Source organism: Camelus ferus, chromosome 32 (genome assembly GCF_009834535.1).
Source record: "Camelus ferus isolate YT-003-E chromosome 32, BCGSAC_Cfer_1.0, whole genome shotgun sequence".
NCBI classification, from domain to species: Eukaryota; Metazoa; Chordata; class Mammalia; order Artiodactyla; family Camelidae; genus Camelus; species Camelus ferus.
This window is the reverse complement of record NC_045727.1, coordinates 21,981,814-22,005,758: the sequence shown is the minus strand read 5'-3', so window position 1 is coordinate 22,005,758 and position 23,945 is coordinate 21,981,814. Positions and strand designations below refer to the sequence as shown.

Sequence of the window (23,945 nt, the reverse complement as noted above, 5' to 3'; positions counted from 1 at the left end):
GGCTCACCTCTTAGCTAAGCAGGGGGGCTTAGAATATTGGCTACCGTACGCAGGGCAGACTTGAGAATATCGCGCCTCCACCTCTCATTCACGCAGCAAACATTTGTTATATGGTTTCTCTACACCAGGCTGGGCACTGGGGATAAACTGTTTAGCAGAAAAGATACAGAAACTGCCATCGTGCTTATAGGCTCCTGGAGGTGACCAGGACAAAAGCGACCCAGACAGCAGACACAGCAAGTGCAAAGGCCCTGGGTGGCTGGAGCGTGCTCACGAGAAGAGCTGAAAGGAGGCAGTGTGGCCGAGAGCAAGGAGGAGGCTGGACCTTCCAGACCTTAAGCTGCCCGGCTCCTCTCTTCATCCTGTTTCTGCAACTCTAGCCTCTGCACTCTCCTCAAACAAGTCAGGCACCCACCCCTCCATCTCAGGACTTAGTGCTTGCTGTTCCCTCTGCTGGAACATTCTTTCTCCATATTTCTGCACAACACCCTTCCTCCCTTCACCCAGGTCTCTGCCCAGATGTCACGTGGTCATTGAGACCTTCCTAACCACTGAATATAAAGTAAAAAAATTAAAAGGCCTCTGAAAAAAACCAGAACTGTCACCATCTTGCTGTGATGGCGGACTCGCGATTACAGAACCCACGATGAGAGAGGGAGGCAGGCGTCGTCTTCGGCTAAACTGAATTATCGGTACAAAGACGAGTGGCACGTCAGTGACATTTGGAAACTAAAAAGCCAACTAACTCACGAACGTGACCAACGGGGTAATTAACAGTTCAGACAGACACTGGATGCGTGCTGGCCCAAGTGCAGAGCCGTGATTACACCATGTCAACATAAAGGAGCATTCTTCATTTACTGAACGGCGTGCCCCTGCTGAGCCCACCACTCTGAGAACTTTGAAGATGGTGGCCGGGAGGAGGCGATACAGTTTAGCTTCTGGCGGTGACCACCGGATGTTCAGACACAAGACACCACGCTTGCTGCCGGAGCATCACACTGCCTCGTGCATCATCTGGTAACTGAACAAAGCCGCTTCCAGAGGATTCTCCCCAGTGTGAGGACCGAGGGTTCTCCTGCACCAAGGATCCCGTGGTCACAGTGTACCCTGTCTCCAGCACAAGGTGGTTCCCTGACCCCCAGCCTTCATCCCTAAAGACCCTCATCACAACAGCACATGGCTCCATCTCTCAGAGAAAACAGCCCCAAATTCAGTCTTATCTCTTTCACTAACAGCTTCTGCGTTCTGAAAGAAGAGCTACGCAGCAGTCATAATTCAGTAAGAAGATGACAACACCGTGATTCTGTGAGCCAGTCACTGGTCTCCCTCTGACCAGCAGCTCGCATCTTTGCTTCTCCCAGATGAAGGGCAGGGGCTGGGAGCAGGGCCGTCTGGTCCGGCTCCAGCTGAAGGGATGCTCAGACTGGAATCCTGCACCTCGCAGCTTCCCCTCTGCATGCTCCCCAAGCCTGGACAAGTTCTCTTTGGCTCCCAGCAAATCAGGTTGACTGAAACCAGTTTGGGGGGCTAATTCAGTTCAAATCGATGACACCTGGAGACAAGACACCATACTCTGGGGGTTGTGGGGGAGTCTGGGCGGCTTCTGGAAGTGCAATGTTATCACTGTACCCAAGTTTACAGAAACAACAGGGTTTTCAAAGTCAAGTCAGCTGTGTCTCAGCCCAGCATTCACCTCCTTCCTTCTCTACTGCCACAGACAGGCTTTACTGCTCAAGGGGCGGAAAAGAGCTGATTCTGAATAACCCTTTTACTATTACGAACAAAATATCAGAAGAAGGTGAAAATCACTGTGCTTTTCCATCAGTCCATATTGAGGCAATGCTCCTTAAACCACAATTACCCCACTTGAAGGTGGTCCTTTGAAAGCAGCAAATTCTGTCCAAGAGCCCAGATTCCAGCAACTGCCTCGGTGGAACCCACACCTCCCTGCTCTTTTCCCTCCTGCTCTCAGCCCCCAAGGCTCTCAGCACCACGTGTGGGAAAAGGGCAGATCACAGAGGGTTTTGTGAATTTCTGAGATGTTGGCTTTCCTTCCTTCAACTGTGACAGAATCTCCCTCTTGAAGAGGACAAGCCTCTTCTGATCTCCAGGTCTTTTTCTCTCTCTCTTTTCTCATCGAGCCAAGATGCTCTGAGTCAGAGCTCCGTCAGCTTCCAGCAAGGCCCCTCTTCTGGGCTGGCCTAGGAGTGGGTGGAGCAGGGGCAGCGAGCAGAGGACGGAGGCCCTGGGAGGTGAGGGTGGCCCTGGCAGTCAGGGGCTGGGGCCGCGTAAGTGAGCTGGGGGGGCACGTGGAGGGTCCACAGTGTTGCTGGGATTGGATTTCTGTTTGGTCAGTGCTGCTCTGGCTGCCACGTGACAAACAAGACACAACAGCGCAGTGGCGGCTGGTGACCAAGGCGGGAAGGGGGTGGCATCTGCCAGAATCCTGCCCCATGACGCTGTCACCAGTCCCTACAGGGCCCTCACAGCTGCTAACCTCTCCAGCTCTTGCTGCTTTCCTGGTGACAAAGATGACCGTGTCCACTGCTAGCTGCTCACAGGCTGCCCAGCCAGCCAAGGCCCTGCCACCTGGTACCACCCTTCAGACTGGGGTCTCTGTCCCATGGGGCTAAGAGGACAAGCCCACCCAAATCCCACACTCTCCCCTCCTGGACCGCAATCCAGCTCCCCAGACCCTCGAGTTCCCTGTCCTAACGTCCCCAAGCTCACCCCCAGCTCCTGCACAGGCCTCCTCCCCTGTCTGTCCCCTGAGGGCAGACGGCACCCCTGGTCTGGACCCCCAAGATGGGAGGGCTATTTGCAGGGCACCATGGACAGAACCTAGATCCAAACCTGGGGCATCTCCACGGGTGCAGGGCCCTGGTGATGAGGTTCTAACCCCAGGTCAGACGGAAGGGCGGAGGGCCCCACCATGCCAGTTAGAATGCATGGGCCTTCACCCACTCCAGGCAGGAGGAAAGACTGGCCTGAAGCCCTGTGGGCAGGCAGGAGACGGGTTTGGATAGATGCGAACTTCACTCCCTGGAATTACAAACGGGCCTCCTCTGCCCACAGGCAGGGTCAGTGCTGTTGGTCACTTCCTTAAAATACTCCAGTGGGGAGCAGGCTGAATAACGTCCCCCAAAGATGTCCACCTCCCCATCCCCAGGGTCTGTGAATACGTCACCTTACATGGCAAAGGGACTCTGTTAAGGATGCTGAGATGGGGAGACGGTCCAAGTGGGCCCAGTGTCATCACAGGGTCCTTGTAAGAGGCAGGCAGAGGGTCAGAGAGGAGACAAGACGCCAGCCTGCCGACTCTGCAGGCCAAGGGAGGGGCCAGGAGCAGGCGTGAGAAGGTGGGGAGGCAGAAAAAGGCGTCCCTAACACCTTCCAAAAAGCGCACTGCTCTGCTGACACCCCGGTTTCCACCCCATCCCACCCGCTCTGGATCCGACCTCCTGAACTGTGAGAGGACATCTGTGTTCCTTTCCGTTGTGCCCGTCTGTTACAGCAGCAACAGGAAACTAACACGGAGTTTCTCAACCTGGGCACCAGTGACATTTTGGGCTGCTTACTTCTCTACCATGGAGGCTGTTCTGTGCATCACAGGAGGGCTGCCATGGTCCCAAGCCTCTGCCCAATAGCCCCCTCCCCATCAGACCCATCAGAAATGTTCCCAGGCTGCCAAGTGCCTTCTAGATGTGTAGGCACCCTGCTGAGAACCACTGCTCCACGCTGTCCCCCGTGGTCACTTGACCCCAGCAGACCCTCAGCCAAGCCCCTGGGTACACCCTGGATTCCCAGCCCATCCTCCACTGAATTCACCAAACCCCCACTTTCCCAAGCTCTACGGGCAGAGGTGAATGAAGCACCTTTTGTGTCTCAGAGAACTCACAGTCAGCGGTCACGGCAGGCGCTGAAAAGAATAATTATGTGGTGCTGTCTCATTTCTTTAGGAACGAGGCTACGTTCTAAGTTCAGAGCAAATGGTTAAAAGCCGTGTGGTCAGGGTTAGCCTGGGCCCTTCCTCCAGAGAGGGCGAGGTGGACACAGGAGCGTGTCTCAGAAGCCACCAGCATTGGGCACAGCTCTGCCACCCCGAGAACCACACGAGAAGCACGTGGCCCTCCTTTAGGGCCCGCTGTGAGAGAACAGGTCATCTTCACTCTTAAACTGAGATGTAAGTCACATGCCATACAATTCACCCTCTTAAAGTGGTCATTTCAGAGGCCCTGGTACAGTTCCACGGTTGTGTAATCATGGCACTAATTCCAGAACATCTTCATCAACCTGAAGAGAAACCCTGCACCCACTTCCTGCTCCACACCAGTCCCCGCCAGTCACGAGCCCGCTTCCCCCCGGGGCTCAGCCGTTCCCCAGAGGAGCCAGAGGTGGCGTGAAGACCACTCCCTCATGCAGGAGGGCCGGCGGGCGCAGCAGAGCCCTGAGCCCCACGCTTGTGAAACACCACCGCTTAAAGTAAACTAGGTACCAGATTACAGGACTGCATAGGATTCCTATTTTATTCTTTCACGTTTTTAAAATCTTTTCTCACGATGAGAATTCAATAAAATTTTAACACTCAAAAAAACCAAAAAACCAAAGAATTCATTCCGCTTAACTCAGTGACATCAATAGGAAATCAACCCACCCATTAAACACTGAAGAAGATCCTAGCTCATCAGGAATGCATGAGGTGTCCAATTACCTGCCTCCTGACAAAGCCATTTTCTGACTTAGCTGTTCTCTTTATAACGAAGGTCGTTAACCATCTGAAGGACAGCTTAAAATTCACGAAGTTCGAAAAACCAATGTAGACACCTCTGGTCTTCAACTTAAGCCCAATTTCCATTCAGGAGCACAGCCTACCATCATCTCTCGCTCAGCTGTGTTTAACATCCTAAGGAATGGAAATGCGTAATTGGTTTTACGGGATGGCTTCCAGAAACATTCGAATTTCGTTATTTATTGCTTTTTCTTATACCACAGCACGGGTAAAACGGCCCCAGGAGCCCTGAATGTTGACGGTTTTGAGGGTCTCCACCACTTTCCGCTTGGAGTCCCGCAGCCCTTCCCGCCCCGCGCGGACCCCGAGGAGAGCGGACGTGGGAGCTCCCCTACCTTTAGGACCTGTTCTAGGTTCTCCAGCTTGGCTTGGAGCTGGTGTTTCTCCTGCACGGCCAAATCGCGTTCTCTGGTCACCACGGAGAGCGTGTGGTTAAGCCGAGCATACTCTGCTTTCACCTACGAGTAGCAAGCGTGGAGAGAAGGCAGCTATTTCAACGTTTCCCAGCCAGCACGTCACTTCCACTTTAATTTCTTTCGGGACTTCCCCTCCCTCATCCTCAATCAGGGACTTCGTGGCGGGTCAACCCCTGCTGGGGTGAACACGTGACCGAGAGCTGACCAATCAGCATGCAACCTCCCTCCTCACCCCGCCCATCCTCACCAAAGCCGCAGGGATTGGCTCACAACTGGGACTAGGACCCAGGCCTGGCCAATCAGTGTAATCCCATCACCTGGATATAGCGATTGGCTGGGGACCCAGGGACCCGGTCACATCAGTGGAAAAGGAGCTATTGGATTTGAGTAGGAATTTGGAAAGAGACTCTCTCACCCTCTGAACTTGGAAAGTTGAGGACAAAGGCTGGAGTATCATTTGCCATCATGAGGGAAGAACTCACATGAGATCAGAGCCAACAAAATGGGCGTAGAGCCAAGCGATGCAGAGGGAGAAGCAGGTCACTGATGACATGCCTTGAGCACCTAGATCAAGCTGTGCCTGACGCTAATGTTTCCCTTTCCAGTTGCTTGGGCCAACAGACTCCCTAAGTTCACTTGGACCCATTTGAATTGTTTTCTGTCCCTCTGAACTGAAAGCCCTAACAGACACAAAATGCTACCCAAATTGCATAGCCATACTAATTCTTTTGTCTAAAAATCTCACCCCGTCTTAAAGTGGATAAAAATGGCAATCAGGTTCCACGTGGATTATAATGATGAGTGCTCCAATAACCTCAGAAACCATATCCATCCACAACCCACAGCCCCCAGGACCGTGTCTGGAACTTATCTGGGCGCACCACTAATTCTCAATCTCTCCCACGGCCTCTCTGAAACAGATAAGGGCACATCGCTGATGAGAGGTTACCTGATTTATCCTCCATTACTTTTCATTGTGCAGCATATTTTAACTCAACCACAGAATTTTAATTTCTTTCCCTACTCCCAAATGTTACAACATGAATTATGTCTTCAATAATAGACTGTCACAAAGTCATGTTTTTTTAGCTACAAAAGTCCTTTCTGTTTCACATAAAATGCTTTATGTACAGAGTGTTCGTTTAACCTGACAATTTCTGAGGCACAGAAGGAAAGGGAGGATCCCACTCGGCATTCCTAAGTGGAACAGGGTTACAGGGAAGCTGTTATTAAGAGGTCGCAGAGAGGTCTGATTCACAGAAGTACTTTAATGCCATTGTGCTACTGCGGGATGCCTCAGGCAATGAACCTGAGAAAAAATTCAAACGCTCCCTGTGAAAATGTCATAACCGATACAAACTAAGCCCTACCCGAACACGAACCTCAATATCAGCTCTGCCAGAAGCCACCCCCTCGTGTTCTGGCTAATCCAGGAAATTAGACTTGGGAATAGTGTTCGAATGTCGCAAGTCCAGTCTCACACACTAGCCAGTCTAAGCTTTTTGGAACAGAAATCAGATCTTGCCACTCCCTGATGGAAACCTTACGGGGCTGCCATGGAAATTAGAATAAAATCCAAACTCCTGGGGTGGCCTACAAAGTCCTGTAGCACCTGCCCACCCGCCTCTCTGATCTGAGCTGCTGCTGCAGTGCCACCATGGGCAGCCATCCTCACCTCTTTCTGACCCTTTAACAAGTCAAGCTCATTCCCACCCCAGGGCCTTTGCACGTGCTATGGAAGCCTCCATAGTGGAAGATGCCTACCCATCGCCCACTCCACCCCCAATCTCCGCCAGCCTGGCTCCTCTTCATCAACTGCGCCTCTCCTTCCCAAGGCCCTCAGGGACCAGCCTGCCTGCCTCCACCCCCACCTCTCTGCCCCACTTCATTCCCATGGGCGTTCACCTGAGATCATCCTATGAACTGTTTATGTTTTTCTTGGGGTTGCTCCTCATTAGGGCGTAAGCGTCAACCGGACAGGAGTTTGCTTTTGTGATCCAATTCCCTATCATCAGAGAGGAGAAGCAGAACGAACAGCCGAAGTCCACCTGAGTCAGGTGTTCCCAAGAAATCAGACTCACACTTTGTAGGGAAACTGACATGGTTTCAGGCTCCCTTTGCAGAACTCATTTATTTACGTACATTCAGTGATTATCCAGTCCCTTATAAGAGCACAGGGCAGTCAGAATCACCCTCCAAGGGGCACCAACCAGGACTTTGGTCAAGAATGGCCAGTCCCCCAACCTGCAAGGCAGCTCAAACCCAGATGTGAATCTGGAAACTGACTGGCAGGCACCAGATCCGCTCTCCCATAGGGATGTTGCAGACAGTGGTTAGGACAGATGTTAGAGGGTCAGGCCTGATCATAAATCCTGTTTACCCAATGGAGCTACAATGCTTCACTTCTATTGTGGGAAATACTGCGTTCATTGTAGCAACTTAACAGAAAGCAGTCATGTTGGGGGAGAAAATACAAGTTTTATTGGTCTTGAAGTCAGTGCTTTAAAAGGGAGTAGAAAAGGATGAGGAAGAACCTGCAGAGGACTTCTCGGCAACAAAAAGGCTCTGAAAGTTACAGGCATTTGCTCTTTAATAACCCTAAAACACTTCATCTCATACCAAGACTGGTTTTTCATTTCTTGGACTTAAAATTTTCTATCATGTCCCCTTTATGTTTATTGGCATGATTTAGGTCATGTGTCTGGTTTGCAATAACAGAAACCATGTCTTCTGGTAGGAGAGACGAGAGAGGGACAAAGGGGTTGATTTAGGTAGGGGGAAACTGAGGTAGGTTGAATAATGACCCCACAAAGACGTCCACATGCTAATCCTGGAACCTGCAAACGTTACCTTATATGGCAAAAACAAACAAACAAACAAAAAAACCTGAAGATGTGATTCAGTTAAGGGTCTTGAGCTGGGGAGATTGCCCAGGGTTTTCCAGGGGGGACCACTGTAATGACGAGGGTCCTTATGAAAGTAAGACAAGAGGAACGGGGCCAGAAAAGAGAGATTTTAAAGATGCTATCCTGCTGGCTTCGGAGATAGAGGAAGGCCCACGAGCCAAGGAACATGGGACCTCCACAAGCTGGAAAAGGTAAGAACAGGACCCTCCTAGAGCTTCCAGAAAGGATACAGCCCTGCCGATGCCCTGAGTTTAGGACTTTAAACCTGAACAGTCTGGTTCCAGTGTCTCCACAATTAAGACAAGAGAAGAAAAAGAAAGTGTTGGGAACATGAGGTTAAAATTGGCCTGAGAAATCTCAAAGACTGATCTCTCATGTGAAAAAAAAATGTCTTTTGGTGACAACCTCCTCTCTTTCCCAACAAATGAGAACCCTTTACTGTTGCTGGTCACATCACCCCACCGGTCCCCTTACCTCGCCTACACCCGTCGAAACGGTCTCAGTAATGCTCCCTATTGCTTTGGGGGAGTGCCATCTCTTTGCTGCAGGGACCCAGACTGAGACACGTGTGACATCGTTCTCAATGACAGGCGAGCATGAGTCTCTGGGGGACGATGACCTCACAGGCTTTATAAGAAAAGCAGTGGCTGTCCCAGCTGCAGCGAGGATGTGGCACTCAGCAATGTCTCGGGGACCACAGAAGCCACAGCCCCAGTGGGATGGCACTGCAGGGGAGCAGGAGCCCGCGTCCTCGTCCGTCTCCAGAAGCTGCCGTGGCCCTGGACTCCGGCTGTCTAGTCCAGGAGAACAATCATGGCCCTGGGTGCTTCCATCACAGCCTGGGTCCCGCTACGTGCAGCTGAAAGAACCCAGCCAAGTGTGCAGAAAAGGGCACCCTCTCTGATTCGGTCCTGCAGACAGGACCGAGGCTTCCAAGTGAAAAACACGCTGTTGCTTCAAATGGGCTGCTGGCAAGGCTGGCCCCCACTTCACTGCCCTGCCTGCCTTTCCAGCCCTGCCGGTGCCCGGAGCCTCCGTGGAGAGGCCCACTGGCTGACAAGCCCCTGGTCCCTGGCTGCCCGGTGTCTGGAGCTCAAAGCTGGTCACTTCCATGAACAGTCCATAGCACCAGACCCACATCCTGTCATAGTGGCACCTGAACTAGAACATTCTCCTGGGAACCAAGCCAGGGTATTCTACTCAAGGGGAAAGAGGTCTCGGAATAGCAAAAAGGATGGGAAGAGATTGTCACTGAGACGTATAAACTCCCCTCCCTGCCAAAATGAAAAGAGAAAGTTCTTAGACATCCAAAGTTAGAAGCCCAGACAATTCCTCCTTCGATGGAAACAACAAGGTCCTACTGTGGAGCACAGGGAACTATATCCAATCCCTTGTAACCGCCTACAGTGAAAAGGAGTATGTGTGCAAGTGTTACTGAATCACCACGCTGTACGCCAGAAACTGACACAGCACTGTAAGTCAACTCTACTTCAATAAAAAATAAGTAAGAATTGGAAAAAGATTTTGTTTTTTAACAGAGGAAACGCAGATAATGATACTCAGATGTTGGGGGCTGTGTGGGGGCCCTCGCCTTCCAGCCAAAGGTAGCTGGCCCCACAAATCCCAAATACCCATGTGCGTCACCCAGTAAACGCCCCTCGCTTTCTCACTGTAAGATAAAGAAGAGGGGGCACCGGCCAATGAGCTGCATGCCCAGCGTCCGTAACTTACTCGTAACTGAGCCAGAATTCCAGGGCACCTCAGGTTTCTAGTCAGCAGGTAAGAGGAGTTCGTAGGTCGTAGGTTCACAGGTCGTGAACTTCATACCACACGCAGTACCGGCTCCAGGACTCGGGGTGCTGAGACCCCCCCCCCCCCCACCGCGCACAGACACCACAGCGCATCCCAGACCCGGGCACCAGATCCGGCCACTCGACTCACTCCTGCACCGAAACACAGTCTCTGGCGGCAGCAACAGTGGCACCAGGTGGGAGAGTAGCCTAAAGCATCTGACAGCAGTCATCTAATGAGAACTAGATTCTGGGCCTGAATTTCCCATCAGCTTCAGGAAGGGCTGCCCAGTTTCCTGGGAGTTTAATGGGCCCCTTTGGACTCGGGCAAGTAAGAAATTTGCAATCAGTAAAACGCTGGGTTTGCAGGCTTTGTGGGCACTGAACACCTCCTTTCACCGTGTCCTGGATTCCCAGCTCATTTGTTTCCTGCCACAGGGCTGCCTGCCTGGGGGAATTCAATACAATATTCCAGATCATTCAATATCCGATTCTGCACCTAAGAGGCAATCCCTTCAGGGCAGGCTTCAGGGCAAACATGGACCACACAGCCCCCTGCCTTGATAAGTAAGAGCTCTCTGATCATTCATTTTGCTTACGTAATCAGGGCTCCTAAAAAGCAAACTGCAAATGCAACTTACACTCAGCGAGGGGAACTGGGACTCCCAGGCACCTTCCTGAGAGCTGGGAAGGTTCCCTGTGTTTCTACAGGTCACGTGGATCTGGTGCTCTGGCTGAATGCTTTCCCCAGCAGCACTAACTAACCCACTCCTTGTGCATCTCTGAGTTACCCTGGGGCACAGACGCTGGCCCCCAAGGGCAGTCTTTGGGGACCTGCTGTTTCCCACGACGCCCGCTCAGGCACCCAGCGGAAACGCGCACCCTGCAAAGCCAGGAAAGGAGCAGGACAGCTGCTCAGGCCCCGCCACCCTCCCTGCCTCTTCTCCAAAGGCTCTGCTATTCCCGTCCCTCCTGTGAGTCACTCAGTGCCCTCAAACCCCACGCGCTGCTGAAGGGAAGGCAAGCTGCTTTTCTGGGCCTTAAAGCCTTGTTAAAAAGGCCAAGGTGTGGAGGCAGCAGGGAGGAAGCTTCAAATCTTTTGTTTTTTAATCTGGTAAAACTCTATATTTTTATTTTTTATAACTTTTAAATTGAAGTATGGTAGATTTACAATGCTGTGCTAGTTTCTGGTCACAGCACAGTGATTCAGTTATACATGTGTATCTGTTCCTCTTCAGAGTCCTTACCGTTACAGGTCATTACAAGGTATTGAATATAGTTCCCTATGCTCTACAGTAGGACCTTGTTATTTATCTGTTTTATATACAGTAGTGTGTATCTGCTAATCCCAAGCTCCTAATTTATCCCGCACCCCCCCCCCCTTTGGTAACCATGAGTTTGTTTTCTATGTCTGTGAGTCTGCCTCAGCTTTGTAAATAAGTTCATATGTTTTTTTTTTTTTTTAGATTCCACATGTAAGTAATATGTGTTATTTTTCTCTCTTTCTGGCTTACTTCATTTAGTATGACAATCTCCAGGTCCACCCATGTTGCTGCAAATGGTACTATTTCATTTTTTGTGACTGAGTAGTATTCCGTTGTATAAATGCATACCACAACTTCTTTATCCAGTCATCTGTCTTTGGACATTTAGATTGCTTCCAAGTCTTGGCTATTGTAAATAGTGTTGCTATGAACATTGGGGTGCATGTGTCTTTTCAAACTAGAGTTTTCTCCAGATACATGCCCAGGAGTGGGATTTCTGGATCACATAAGTCTATTTGTAGTTTTTTAAGGAAACTGTACGCCACTCTCCATAGTGGCTGCACCAATTTACATTCCCACCACACTGCACGAGGGCTCCTTTTTCTCCACACCCTCCCCAGCACTTATCATTTGTAGACTTTTTGATGACGGCCATTCTGACCAAATGGTGATACTTCATTGTAGTTCTTATTTGCATTTCTTGAATAATTAGTGATGTTGAGCATTTTTCATGTGCCTATTGGCCATGTGGATGTCAAGCAGTTTCAAATTTTAATTGAAAAATAACATCAGATTTGGTGAGTCTTATGGGAGCAGAGCAACCATCAGCACAGCTAGAGACCCAGGTCCAGGGAGGGACACGGTGGTGCTGCCCAGTGCTGTGACCACCTCCCCCCCCCCACCCGCCACCGCCCAGCCCTGGTGATGGCACCACTGCCCTCGGCTCCCCTGGCTCTGCCCTCACCACACTGGGATCACCGCTCCTGGCATCAGAGCCCAGCTTAGGAGCAGACAGACATGCACATGCAGTGATCTGAACAGAAGAAAGCCAGCCCGGGGTCAGCCTTCCCTATGCCCAGCTCCCAGCAGCCCTATGGTCAGCCTGCACCAATGCCTGAAGCACCTCCATTCTTTTTCACTTTTGTTCCTGTTTAACGAAAAAGACTCCTGGGCTGAGAAAGTCACTATGCCTCATTACGGATTCACACCTCCATGTAAGTGAGTTTATCAGAGCCTCTTCTGAGACCAGGTTGGGAAAAGAAAGAGGACAGAGAGGGTGGGGCCTGGGGGGAAGGAAAGGGAACTAAAGGGAGACTTGGGGAGGTACTAAAAACACATTTTTTTTTAATGTGGTAAAATACACATAACAACACAATGTACCATCTTAACCATCTTTAAGTGTACAGTTCAGGGGCATTAAATACATTCATATGAACCATCACCACCTTCCCTCTCCAGAAGTTTTTTGATCTTCTTAAACTGAAACTCTGTCCCCACTGAACACTAACTCCCCCCCATCCCCTGGCCCCCACCCCCCTACTTTCTGTCTCTGTGAAGCTGACTCCTCTAGGGGCCTGGTATGAATGGAATCAGATAGTGTCTGTCCTTCCACGTCTGGCTTATCTCACTGAGCATCATGTCCTCAAGATTCATTCATGCTGCAGCAGGTGTCAGAACTTCTTTCCTTTTTAAGGCTGAGTAATATTCCACTGTGTGTGCACACACATGCATGTGCATACTGCCTCTTGTTTATCCATCCATCTGTAGCAACTTGGGTTGCTTCTACCTTTTGGCTTTTGCGAATAATGCTGTGAATTTTTTTCCTGCTCTATAAAATGGGGGGATGATTCAGTCCTGCTTGGAATTCTTTTGGGTGTATTCCCATACGTGGAACTGCTGGATCACATTGTGGTAACCCTATTTTTCAGTATTTAAGAATCTGCCACCCTGTTTTCCACAGCAGCTGCACCATTTTCCATTCCCACCAACCAGCACCAGGGCTCTGATTTCTCCACATTCTCTCCAACCCTTGTTATTTCCTGAAAAACAGGGTCTTTTTTGTTAAAAAAAAAAAAAAAAAGCCCCATAGGAAAGCAGAAAAATCAGCGCCAAATCAAGAAAGCTCTAATTTTTATAGTAAAATTGTCAGGATTCAGTTATTCTTTGAAATAGGCATTGGCAAAGCTGTGAAATTAGCAACTCCAAGCTGCCAATTAATCATTAAGTAATAGTTAATGAGCACCTACTATGCGCCCTGCTATAGGAGCTGGGGACACAGTGCTGGATACAGTGGCAAAGACCTCTGCCACCTGGGAGCTGACGTTCTCGCAGGGAGACGGACAGACACAGAAGTGAAGACATGGGACAGACCAAGTTATAAGAGAAACAAGAAGACAAGAGATGGGTGAAGTCACAGAGCCAGACTGGGGTGGGGGGCGAGGGAGGGACATAGAGTGGGGCCAGGATGCTCTGGCTGAGGAGGTGACTCAGGCTGATATGTGAAAGGCAAGGAGCTGGCAGCTGTCTGAAGATGATGGACTTGAGTTCTAAGTAGAGAAAACCCTTGTGTGCTGGGACAAGCATGGTGGTTTGAGGAACAAAGGAGGTCAGAGTGGACAAGGCTCCATGAATCAAAGGTGGAGAGGCAGGCTGAGCAAGACAGCAACCACGGGGTCGCCTCATTCTTACTTTGGGAGGCGCTGGAAGGTTTACTCAGAGGAGCCCCACCATCTGGTCTGTACCACAGGATCACTCCAGATGCTGCTGGAAATGACTCTGGGATGTCAAGAGGGGGTAGGCAGTCCAGTGAGGAGACCGTGTCAGCATCTGGGCGAGAGAAAATGGTGGCCTGCACTGGGGGGACACGGAGGAGATGGGGGGGTGTCACGGGCTGCTGCTGAGTGAGAAGCAGGAGTGAGGAGAGGAAGAATCAGATCAGCTCCTAGCAGCCTGGCCTGAGAGCTGGGGGATGCTGGTCCCTGGGATGAGAAAAACTAAGACAGACAGTGATCTGGGGGCGAGGACACGGGAAGGCTTGTTCGCTGTGGAGGGTGTGGCTGGGCAGACTTCTAAGTGGGGACACCTTGCAGACAGCGCACAAGACGTCCCCTGAGCGCTCTGTGCAGCGGCCACACGAAGGGACATGAGACATGGCCCAGGGTCCCACCACCTTTGCACTGGGCAGGGCTCAGCGAGCTGTCCCCTCTCCGCCTTCCCCGGACCCTCACAGCACCCGCCTCCCAGGCCCGCTGGTGGAGGTGGGCAGTTACCTTGTCGTGCTGCCGGGCCCGTGCGGGAAGGCCTGCATAATGGGGCTTCGGGCGGTGCTCTCCTTGGGCAGCCTCCTTCAGTGCATTTTCCTGGAACAAAAGGAAAGGGCGCCGTGAGGTGATGCCCCACTTCTGGGGACATGTGGGCCACGGTGGTTAAGGGCTCCAATGGGGAGGCACAGCAGGGCTGGGTGTGACTCTGCAAGTCACAAGCCCTGTGGTGTTGGACCCATTTCTTTCTTCTCTCTGAGCCACAAGTCCCCCGCTCTGTAAAATGGGGGGGTGCTACTTCATGACACTGCTGCAGGTGTATAATGAAATAGTATGTAAACATGCAGTGGAGCTTCCAGAATATAAATCCCAGCCAGTACCTGGTGTGTGGGCCAGCATTACACGTTTATATCCTAAAGAGGCAACAAAACTGACTTCCAGCTGGAGTTGTTAAGTCCAGCTTTGACCTGCCCCTTTCCTCCAAACACATTGCCAAAATAAACCATAGAGCAATTCTGTCAAGGTCTATCTTGCTCAAAAACAACATAAAAGCTTTTGCAGACTGTGGCTGTCTGGAACACGTGGGTTGAGTAGAGCTCCCAGGACCCACCGGATTCTGAGTCCAGAGATGGGCAGAGAGAACTGGGAGTCCGACTGTCTCAGGCTGCGCGGGACTGGAGGTGTCCCGTCTCAGGCTGGAGACCTGAAAGAAGGTCACTGCCTGACCTGCGTCTGAGGTCAAGTCCCCAGTCTCCAAAGAAGGTCGCCCAGAGCTCCTGCTTAGACAAGGTAACGCACTAGAGAGGCCGAGGGAGCAGACCCGCCGGCTCAGTGACCTCACCTGCGCGGGAGCTCTGAACACTACCAAGAATAACTCGAATCCAAGACCGGGAGCATCCTCGGGGAGCAGGGTAGAACCACAAAATAAGTAACATGGGGTGAGGGGTGGTGAGCACAGAGGGAGACTGAGGGTAAAACATCTCCCGTTAAAGATGAGTCTGAAAACGGAAATTCCAAAACACACAGTGAGAGCTCACCATGAAAGAGGTCTAACAAAATCCGTAGCCAGGGTGAACTGACTCCAGAGGAAATAAAAACAGTGAAGCAACCTGAAAACGACTTCAGTGAGCGAGCTGAGGAGCCTCAAAAAGATAAAGGAAGGACGGACACCTGTTCAGAAAGCACGAGGGAGAAGCAAGCAGGGCGCTTCACGGCCACGGTGGAAGGGGGCGGCAAGACCCCCAACGCCCCGCCGGCAGGCATCCTGTTCGCCTGGTCCTCCCAGCGTGTTCTCCGCTCACTTCCTAGCGAGCCACTGCCTGGGGAGCACCCACGTCCGAGCTGACCTGCATCTCCTCTGGAATGCTTCGGGAGCCCACATCTCAGGCTCATGCACGTTCACAAGGGGAAAGGGGCGGGAACCACGCGGTTTCAGGCTCCTCCCACAAGGAGAAGGGCTCCCCCTGGCTGATTTTAGGTCCCCTATTTCAGTCAAGCCCCATCCCCCCGGCCGCAGTCATTTCGACCTCCTCCTCTCCGTGGCATCTCCTGGGTTTCCACGCAATGAAACACAAGGAAGCAATCTGCACACCTCACCCCTGGGGTTTGGTTGCGGGGAGCAGTGATCCCCAGCCTGTGGCAAACACTTCCCTCCTCTGAGATGTTCGCAGCAGCAAAAATTCATCTTGTCTTTTTTAAGTAAAGAAAGTCACAACGTAGTCCCCTGCAGGCCCCCTGAGGGACGTGGAGACAGCCTGAGACGTCCCACCCGTGAGAGCCACTGGCAGTCACCAGTGCGCTCACCCAAACACCTGACTCCCAACCGTGGCAGCCTTAGACGCCCCAGGCGAACTGAGGGAGCCATGTCTCAGGGAATCACGGGAGAAGCTTTAAGTGGGGGCCAGTTCTGAGGTCGATCGGGCTAAACACAGACTTAAGAGGGAAGAACCAATCTGACTCCATACTGGATGTTTCTTTTACTTTGACCCTTCTATCTACCGGTTTTGCTACAAGTTTATCACTAAAAGGATGTTGCCCATAAGTTTAAATTATACACAATGACCCATCTGTGGGAATGTGCCTCCCAGGTAATGAGCATTAAGCTAAAATACTTATATTGAGTTCAAAGGAAACCTGACCAGGCCCCCCGGGAATGACCGCAGGAAGGATGAAATTAACACACCCCTCGGGGGGCTGACTGGAACCAGGAAGTGTTTGACTTCACTCCCTCCCTTTTCTTATAGAAGAAGCCTGAATTTTAACCCAGGCAAGATGGCCCTTTGGGACGCTAGTCCACTATCTTCTCCATCCGCTGGCTTTCTGAATAAAGTCATTATTCCTTGCCCCAATAACTCATCCCTTGATTTACTGACCTGTCACACAGTGAGCAGTATGACCTTGGATTCATTAACACAAAACCTAGCTTTTGCGAGTGTAAGCCCTGTGGTCCCCAGCAGGTTGCCCAGCATCTCTATACTCTTAAGATGGAAGGATGTAGAAGCACCTACTCAAGCAGCCGCCGGGAGGATTACACGAGACGGTAGAGGACCGAGCCCCTCCCTGCACGCCGTCACGGCCCCTTCCCTGTGGAGGGCACCATTATCCTTGCCTACAGACTCCACTTGCTGCCACCACCTGCCTTTGCACCTCCATGTCAGAAAGAGAAGCCTGGCTGGCTCTTTAATCCAGCTTTCTGGTGGTTGTAAAAAAAAAAAAAAGTGACTCATTCATCTCCTTTATTTACATCCCATCTCAGTGATTCGAGGTCAGCTCTTAACCTGACGAAATCAACCTTTGCCAGAGAAAAGCTCAGGACCGAAATCCCGCCCGGGAAGCACCGGATCCACAGCACCACCAGGCAGAGGGAAGACGCGCGGCCGCCTCTTCCCCAAACCGCTCCAAGCGGGAATCTGCACCTGGGGCAGCCCGTACTGCACCAGGGCCCCCCACCGTGGGGGGCCAGGAACAGAAGAGCGAGCCGCTGAAAAGCAAACTCACCCCCAAACAGTCCTCCACAGAAGACTCCTCAGCAGACGGCAGAGCCCCTCACACAGTGACGCTGAAACAGCCCCTTCTATGACCAAGACACCCAGGTAAAGGCCCGCAGAGTGAAGACGCCACTTGATAGACATGGACTATGTGTTTTATTCACCAAATTACAGCATCTCACTTATCCAGACTTATTCGCCCCTGACAAAGCCCAGAGGTGGGCACGGGGCTGGGGGCACGTGTGGTCTCGCCCTCCATGCTGCAGTGACAGCAGACGTTGGTCCTCCCTGCCCCTCGGAGCAACAGGCCCCCGATGCTACTCAGACATGCATGTATCTTGCATTACTTAAGGGAAAACTCAGAAAATGCCGATCGCTCACACTTCTGATCCTATTAAGATGCGGAGAAGCAAGGCAACTTACCCTGGAAGTTCTCATCACTGACCCTGTGCAGGACCAGAGCCGCCCTCCCCGGGGAAGCCACCCCTGCTCCAATTAAATTGAGCCCTTCTGGATTAATCAGCACCACGAAGGAAGGGCTGCCAAGCAGGATACGGATCACACTGCGTACTGGCCACATGCTTGAGACCAGAAGGCCGCCCAGAGATGTGGGCTTTTAGCTGCAACACGACAAAATGGGACTCGCCAATGGGCGCGGGTGCACCAGCTCTGACAATTCACAGGAGGAGAGGAGGAGGAGGACTGGGTGGACTTAATATACTCTGACGCTCTTGCTGAACAGTGAGGTTCTCCACACAGCCCTGGGGCAGGCGGCCGGCCACACCGGCGCCCGGGTCACAGGTGTGCACACATCCCTCCTGGCCACAGGGTGGTCTGAGCCCCGTCGGCTCCCCCTGCGCTGGGGTGTGATCCCATCGACTACTGACCACATCTGAGCACCCAGGAACGGACTCTGACAGCACACGCCCACCACCTGGAGAGGCAGGGCTGGTGACTCATGCGTCACCAGGACTGTGATAACGAAGAAATTTCTCAACACCAGCTGCATGAAATCACCCTCTAAGCTCCATCTTCTTGACCCAAAATAACAATGGTAAAGAGAGAAAAACCAGCCTCTGTGTATCCGTTTGCTTCTTTGGAAATGGTACAGCTTGAGTCCTGGATCCTTTATGCTTAAAGCCATCTGAGTAAGAGGATTTAGGAGTCACCAAACACTGGGCGCACAATGCGACTGAGCCTACTCCGCAAAAACCAAAATGCAGTTTGTTGACTCGAGCTGTCTGCATCCTCAGATAGAAAAGGGCACGGTCCTGTTCTCCACTTCGCAGATGAACATCTAGAGGTAAGGACCAGCTCCCGGCCAGCAGATCAGAGAGTTCTGGCATCTGAATTGAGAACTTCTGGGACCAGGCATCCCTGAAATTCTCCTCAAAGAGCAGCTACAGGAAGTGCCAGTCAGGAAGATTTTTTTAATCCATTAATATCCACTAATGTATTAAATCAGAATAGCCTGATCGGATTTCCTATTTCCTGTTTAGCAAAATTATGGGCAAAAGGTAAATTCCGATGAGGACAAGGGAGGGAGAAAAGGGCTGAGGCAGAAGTGGCAAACTGACACAGACTCAGAGAACAGCGGATAACATAAAGAGGCAGAACGGGCCAGCTGTAAGAACACTCTAGAGGGGCAGGGAAGGCAGCAAACGGGCAGCTCATGCCCCACCCGAGAGGGCGGCTGCAAACTCGCTCCAGCCCGCTGGTGCCTCGTGGGAGCGAGAGCCCAGCACTGCCGGCTCCCCCAGGTTTTTAGGAGCTAGCACTCTGGGCTTCTACCTGCAATGTCCCTGTTTTTAAATACAGGCTATTAATTCAGGTGAAAACACATATTGTGCACTCCCTTCCATAATAAACATGCCTACAGTTGAGTTGGCTTAAAAATGGTGCACTTTGTAAAAGACGTTAGATCTGTATTGTGGGGTGATGCACAAGTATTAGGGGGTGAGGTGGGGGGACAGGAAACCACACAGCTGTGCAAACTCCCCGTGTGCAGGGAGAGAAAGGGGGGATGTGGGATACCAAGATAAATCTGTCCCCTTGCACCTAATTCTGCCTTGGTGACCTGTTACGGACCAAGCTGCACGCCCTAAAATTCATGCGCTGAAGCCCTGAATCCCCAGTGTGATGGTATTTGGAGATGGGGCCTTTAGGGAGGTGACTCTGGGTAGAAGAGGTCATAAGGGTGGGGCCCTAATACAACAGGATCGGTGTCCTTATAAGAAGAGACACCAGAGACCTCTCTCTCTCTACACACATGTGCAGAGCCAAGGCCACATAAGGACAGAGGGGAAGGCGGACGGCCACCCACCAGGAAGAGAGGCCTCACCAGACACAACCCCACCGCACCTCGACTTCAGCCTCCAGAAATGGGGGAAAATAAATACGCTCCTGTCATTGAAGCCACCCAGCCTGCGGCATTTTGTTGCGGCAGCCCGAGCTGATTCACTATCCATCTAAAAACCAAGGAAAGACCAGAGTTCCCCTACTGGGCAAACCGGGTCCCATCGCCTCCCCATCGGGAGCGCTCCTCAAGTCCACATTTCCACGGGTACGACGGGCAGCTTCCCAGGGGAAACCATCTCTCTCAAGACTCATTGCTTCTATTCATTCAGTAAAGGTCCCCTGAGGGCGGCGGGGGCCCGGGGCTCACACAACACCCTGCCCCAAGCCACACAGGTACAGCAGAAAAGGAAACGGGCCATCGTAGTGCAGGGTGATGGGGCAGCAATGGCAGAAATGCAGGCTGTTAGAGAAGACACAGAGGGATTCTCAAGTCACCGCTGAGGCAGGGCTGGTCTCAGAGTTGGTGTCAGGACCGGCGTGGCACAAACAAGAACATAAACTCCTTCTGGACCAGCAGGCCTCCTGAAACAGGATCTGCATCTGCTGTACCACCCCGGACCCTAAACTTCCAGGCTCCCCCCACACCCGTCAGGCCCAGGGAGACACTTCTCCACGACTGCCGCCCCCAGAACGCAAGGGGCTGCCTCGCCGGCTCCAAGGCAGGAGGTGCATCGGTGGGCTGCGCCCAGCTCAGAGGGGGAGCCTCCTCGGGGTGAGGAAGACGTCAGTTAACTCGTCGGGCCTCTCTGCATACAGGAATGCAGCCCCACCCTGTGTGGACGGGTCAGGGCTTCCCATCAGAGCCGAGCCGGAGCCCGCTCTCCTGCCGCTGTCTCCCCACCTGTGCTCCCAGGCTCCCTCTGAGCCCAGTCAGGCTGAAGGTGGCGGGCAGGTGCTGCCTCTCCCCGGGAAGCCAGAGCGAGGCAGAGACCCACCCACAAGGGAGGGCACGAACGGCTGGGAGCCGCAGGCAGCGGATTCTCGCTGGATGAGGCGGGCAGTGAGGAGGGGCAGACTTGGAGAGCCAGGCAGGGAAAGGTCAGGAGGAGCTCGGAGCTACAGTCAGGAATTTGCTGAATAGTAAGCGACTGAGAAGAAGCAAGGCTGAGACCAAAAAGATCAATTTGCAACCACCTGGGGAAGAGGTGCCAATGGCCTGTGCTCAGGTGATGGCAGCAGAGAGAAAAATCTGGATTCAGGAAACATCAAAGAAGATGAAATAACACGGCTCAGTGATGGGTCACAGAAGGATGCGTGGGATTCTGGCTTGGGGAGCTGGGGGCTGAAGACATCAGCCAATGAGAGCAGGGTGAGGGAGGAAGCACAGATGTAAGTGCTGAGGATGGATGTTAGTTAGGCTCTGCTGGGGCGGTGAGTCCGAGATGCCTGCATGGGACCCAGTGGGGGCTCAGTGGACAGTCTGCTCTGTGGCCTCAGGCTCAGGAGAGAGACCTGGACTCCTGTCCGGGCCTACAAGTCATCCTGAGAAGACGTCAGTGAGTCATGGGAGTGAAGGAGATCCATCAAGGGGGACAGAGGGAGGACCCAGGACAGAACTGGGAGAAACATGGAGGTTAAAATGGGCAGAAGACGGTCCTGCAAAGGGACGGGCAGCAGTGACAGGAAGCCAAGCGAGTGATGTCCTGGAAGTGAAAGAGGCACCAACTTGGGGATGAGGGGCACCAGCACCGGCGCTGCTCAGAAATCGGGCCGCGTGAGGACCGCGGGATGCCCAGTGGGCGGAGCGCCCAGGATGACTCCCAGGACCTTCCAGAGGGGTGCTGAGGACGGGGCAGCAGCAGCCAGAGCGTGAAGCGGAGGCACCAGGCTGAGCCCCTGAGGGGCACGGACACCCACAGGGAGGCAGCGGCACGGGCTCGGGAAGCAGCGGTGGGAGGTAAGAGAACCCAGCGGATGTGGGGGCTGATGGAAACAGTGACCCTCGAGGGAAAGGCCGTTCAGGCCGGAAGTGGCAGCATTCCTGGGAGGAGCAACAGATGAACACAGGCGCACTGGGAGGGAGAGAGAGGCAGGCGACGAGAACACATGAGGGAGATGAATCCACGTCCGACGATGTGGCCACTCCAGGGACAGAGCTTCTACTCCGAGCCAGGAGCCGAGCTGAGCTCTTTGCTTTCTTCTCCTTCTTTTTAAAAGCTCATCCACCTCTCACAACATCTCTGCAGGGTGGACGTGACTGTCTCCACATGGTGCACAAGGAAACTAAGGCACCAAGAGTTAAGCAGCCTGAAAAGGCAGCCTCCACGTAGCCGGCCAAGGAGCAGGATTTGAGCCCACGGGAGGCGGCTCACGCACATCGGACCACACCGCTGCCTGCACTCCCATCACCTCTAAATCTCTTTCTGAAGAGCATGGTCCTTCAGCCTTCCCGATCCTGAGAGCTGCCCACAGGCTCTGAAACGCCCCCAGGTGGGAGGGGTGGGGGTTCTGGGAGGCCTGGGGCAGCGCTTCCCAGACTGGGGGCTGCAGATACAATCTCGGGGTGGGCGGCTATGGAAGGAATTTTGGCTATTTTTTATTTCCATGAAACCTAGAAAGAATAAATATACACACATCCTGTGCCTCCTTACGTTCAGGAATGAAAGCCAGTGCCTGCGTGTGTGCGTGCACGCCCGCACTGGCTTGAACAGTCACCACCTTGACTGCCCCGAGATGATGGAAACGTAGCAAAGGCCAAGACACACGGTGCTTTCGTGCAAAGTGAGAGCCACCAGGCTGCACATGTGCTTAAGAGTCAAAGATCTGGCAGGAGTTTGAAAGAGACCCGTGGTGGGAACGTTGAGTCAACTTTCAGGTCACTGTCAAAGGCACTTTCAAAGGAAATTTTAGTTTAAGTAAAATAGTACCATCGGATACATTAAAGTACAGCGAGTTTGAATTCTGAACTTTATTGGCTTCACTCGTTTGTTTCTCTCTGATCTCTTCATCTTGGCTTTACGGGTTAGAAAGGCTGTAAAAATTTTATAAACCAGTTTTATCGCTGGGCACTTATAATTACATTATGAATTATAAACATACCCTCACATGATGCTCAAACAATACAGACTACGTAGTTATAATATGTAAGTCTAGTAGAATCATGTTACGTAAGAATAATGTAATTATCAATTAGAGTGAAAATAATTTAAGTCAACACTGGGAAGTGCTTGATAGTATTTTGTCTGAAAAGCCTTCGCAAGTGGTTAGCCTAAAGGCAGGGGCAGGGAGAATGGAGTAAGGGGAGGAGAGGAAGGACGGGAAGGAACAGGAGTGGGTGGGGTGCTGGGGGTGAGAGAACCAGACGGAAAGGTGGGGAGAGATACAGACAGAATGGAACGAGAGTGCTTTGCCTCTGTCCAGGGTCCTGAAAGCTACTGCGCCCCATTCCTGCTCCTTGTGGTCAAGGCTCAGGACCGCTGGCGAGGTCATCACATGATACAGAGAAACACTGGGACTCAGAGGACCTGGGTTTGAAACCTAATTCTAACATTTACCAAGTGTGATTCTGAGCAAATTATTTAACCCTCTGAGTATTCCTGGAAATTTAAAGGAGATAATGCATATAAGCCCACTTTACAATCTGTAAAGGGCAATTTGAATGTGAAAGATTATTATGCAAATAAAAGGACTGCTAGGAAAGAACTGTCCCTGTTTTCCTGTAAGTCTCTGGGGCTCGGGGTAGGGAGAGACAATCCCGAATCTCTAAGTCCCCTTCTGTATTCAGAAAACTCCATAAATGTACACTTGCTTCCATGATGACACATACATGCTATTCCTGACCTGTCTGATATTCAGGCGTCACACATAGGCCAACAACGCAATTGTTGTGCTACTGTGCTACTTAAAAGCTGTTTTTCTAACACAGGTTAGAGACAAGCTGAAGTGGAAAAATGTAACACACTAAGCAGGTTCTACTGTAAGCTCATGACCAGAGAGGCATTTGCATTTAAATAAGGCTTTTCTCAGAGATTGCATTTCCTCAGTTTACATGTACCTACAATGTGTGTTCTGTCCTATTAATGAAAATAGGCACAGTGACATTTATGCTTGGTTCCCACTGGTCACTATCAACAGGACACAGGCTGCCTCAAAAGACAGCTAACCTCAAAAAAGTTACGTAGAATTACCATTTGACCCAGTAATTCCACTCCTAGATAAATACCCGGAAGAA

General features: G+C 51.9%; 1 protein-coding gene across 2 annotated transcripts in view; it reads right to left on the bottom strand.

Moving 5' to 3' along the window:
- RIMBP2 (RIMS binding protein 2) overlaps nucleotides 1-23,945 on the bottom strand; it is a 169,896-nt gene that overhangs the window by 71,500 nt on the left and 74,451 nt on the right. For both annotated transcript variants that reach the window (XM_032471867.1, XM_032471868.1), the window contains 2 exons: nucleotides 14,439-14,528; nucleotides 5,128-5,250 (listed from right to left, as the gene is read on the bottom strand). The gene's annotated coding sequence lies outside the window, so the exon portion shown is untranslated. The remainder of the gene's footprint in view (nucleotides 1-5,127; nucleotides 5,251-14,438; nucleotides 14,529-23,945) is intronic.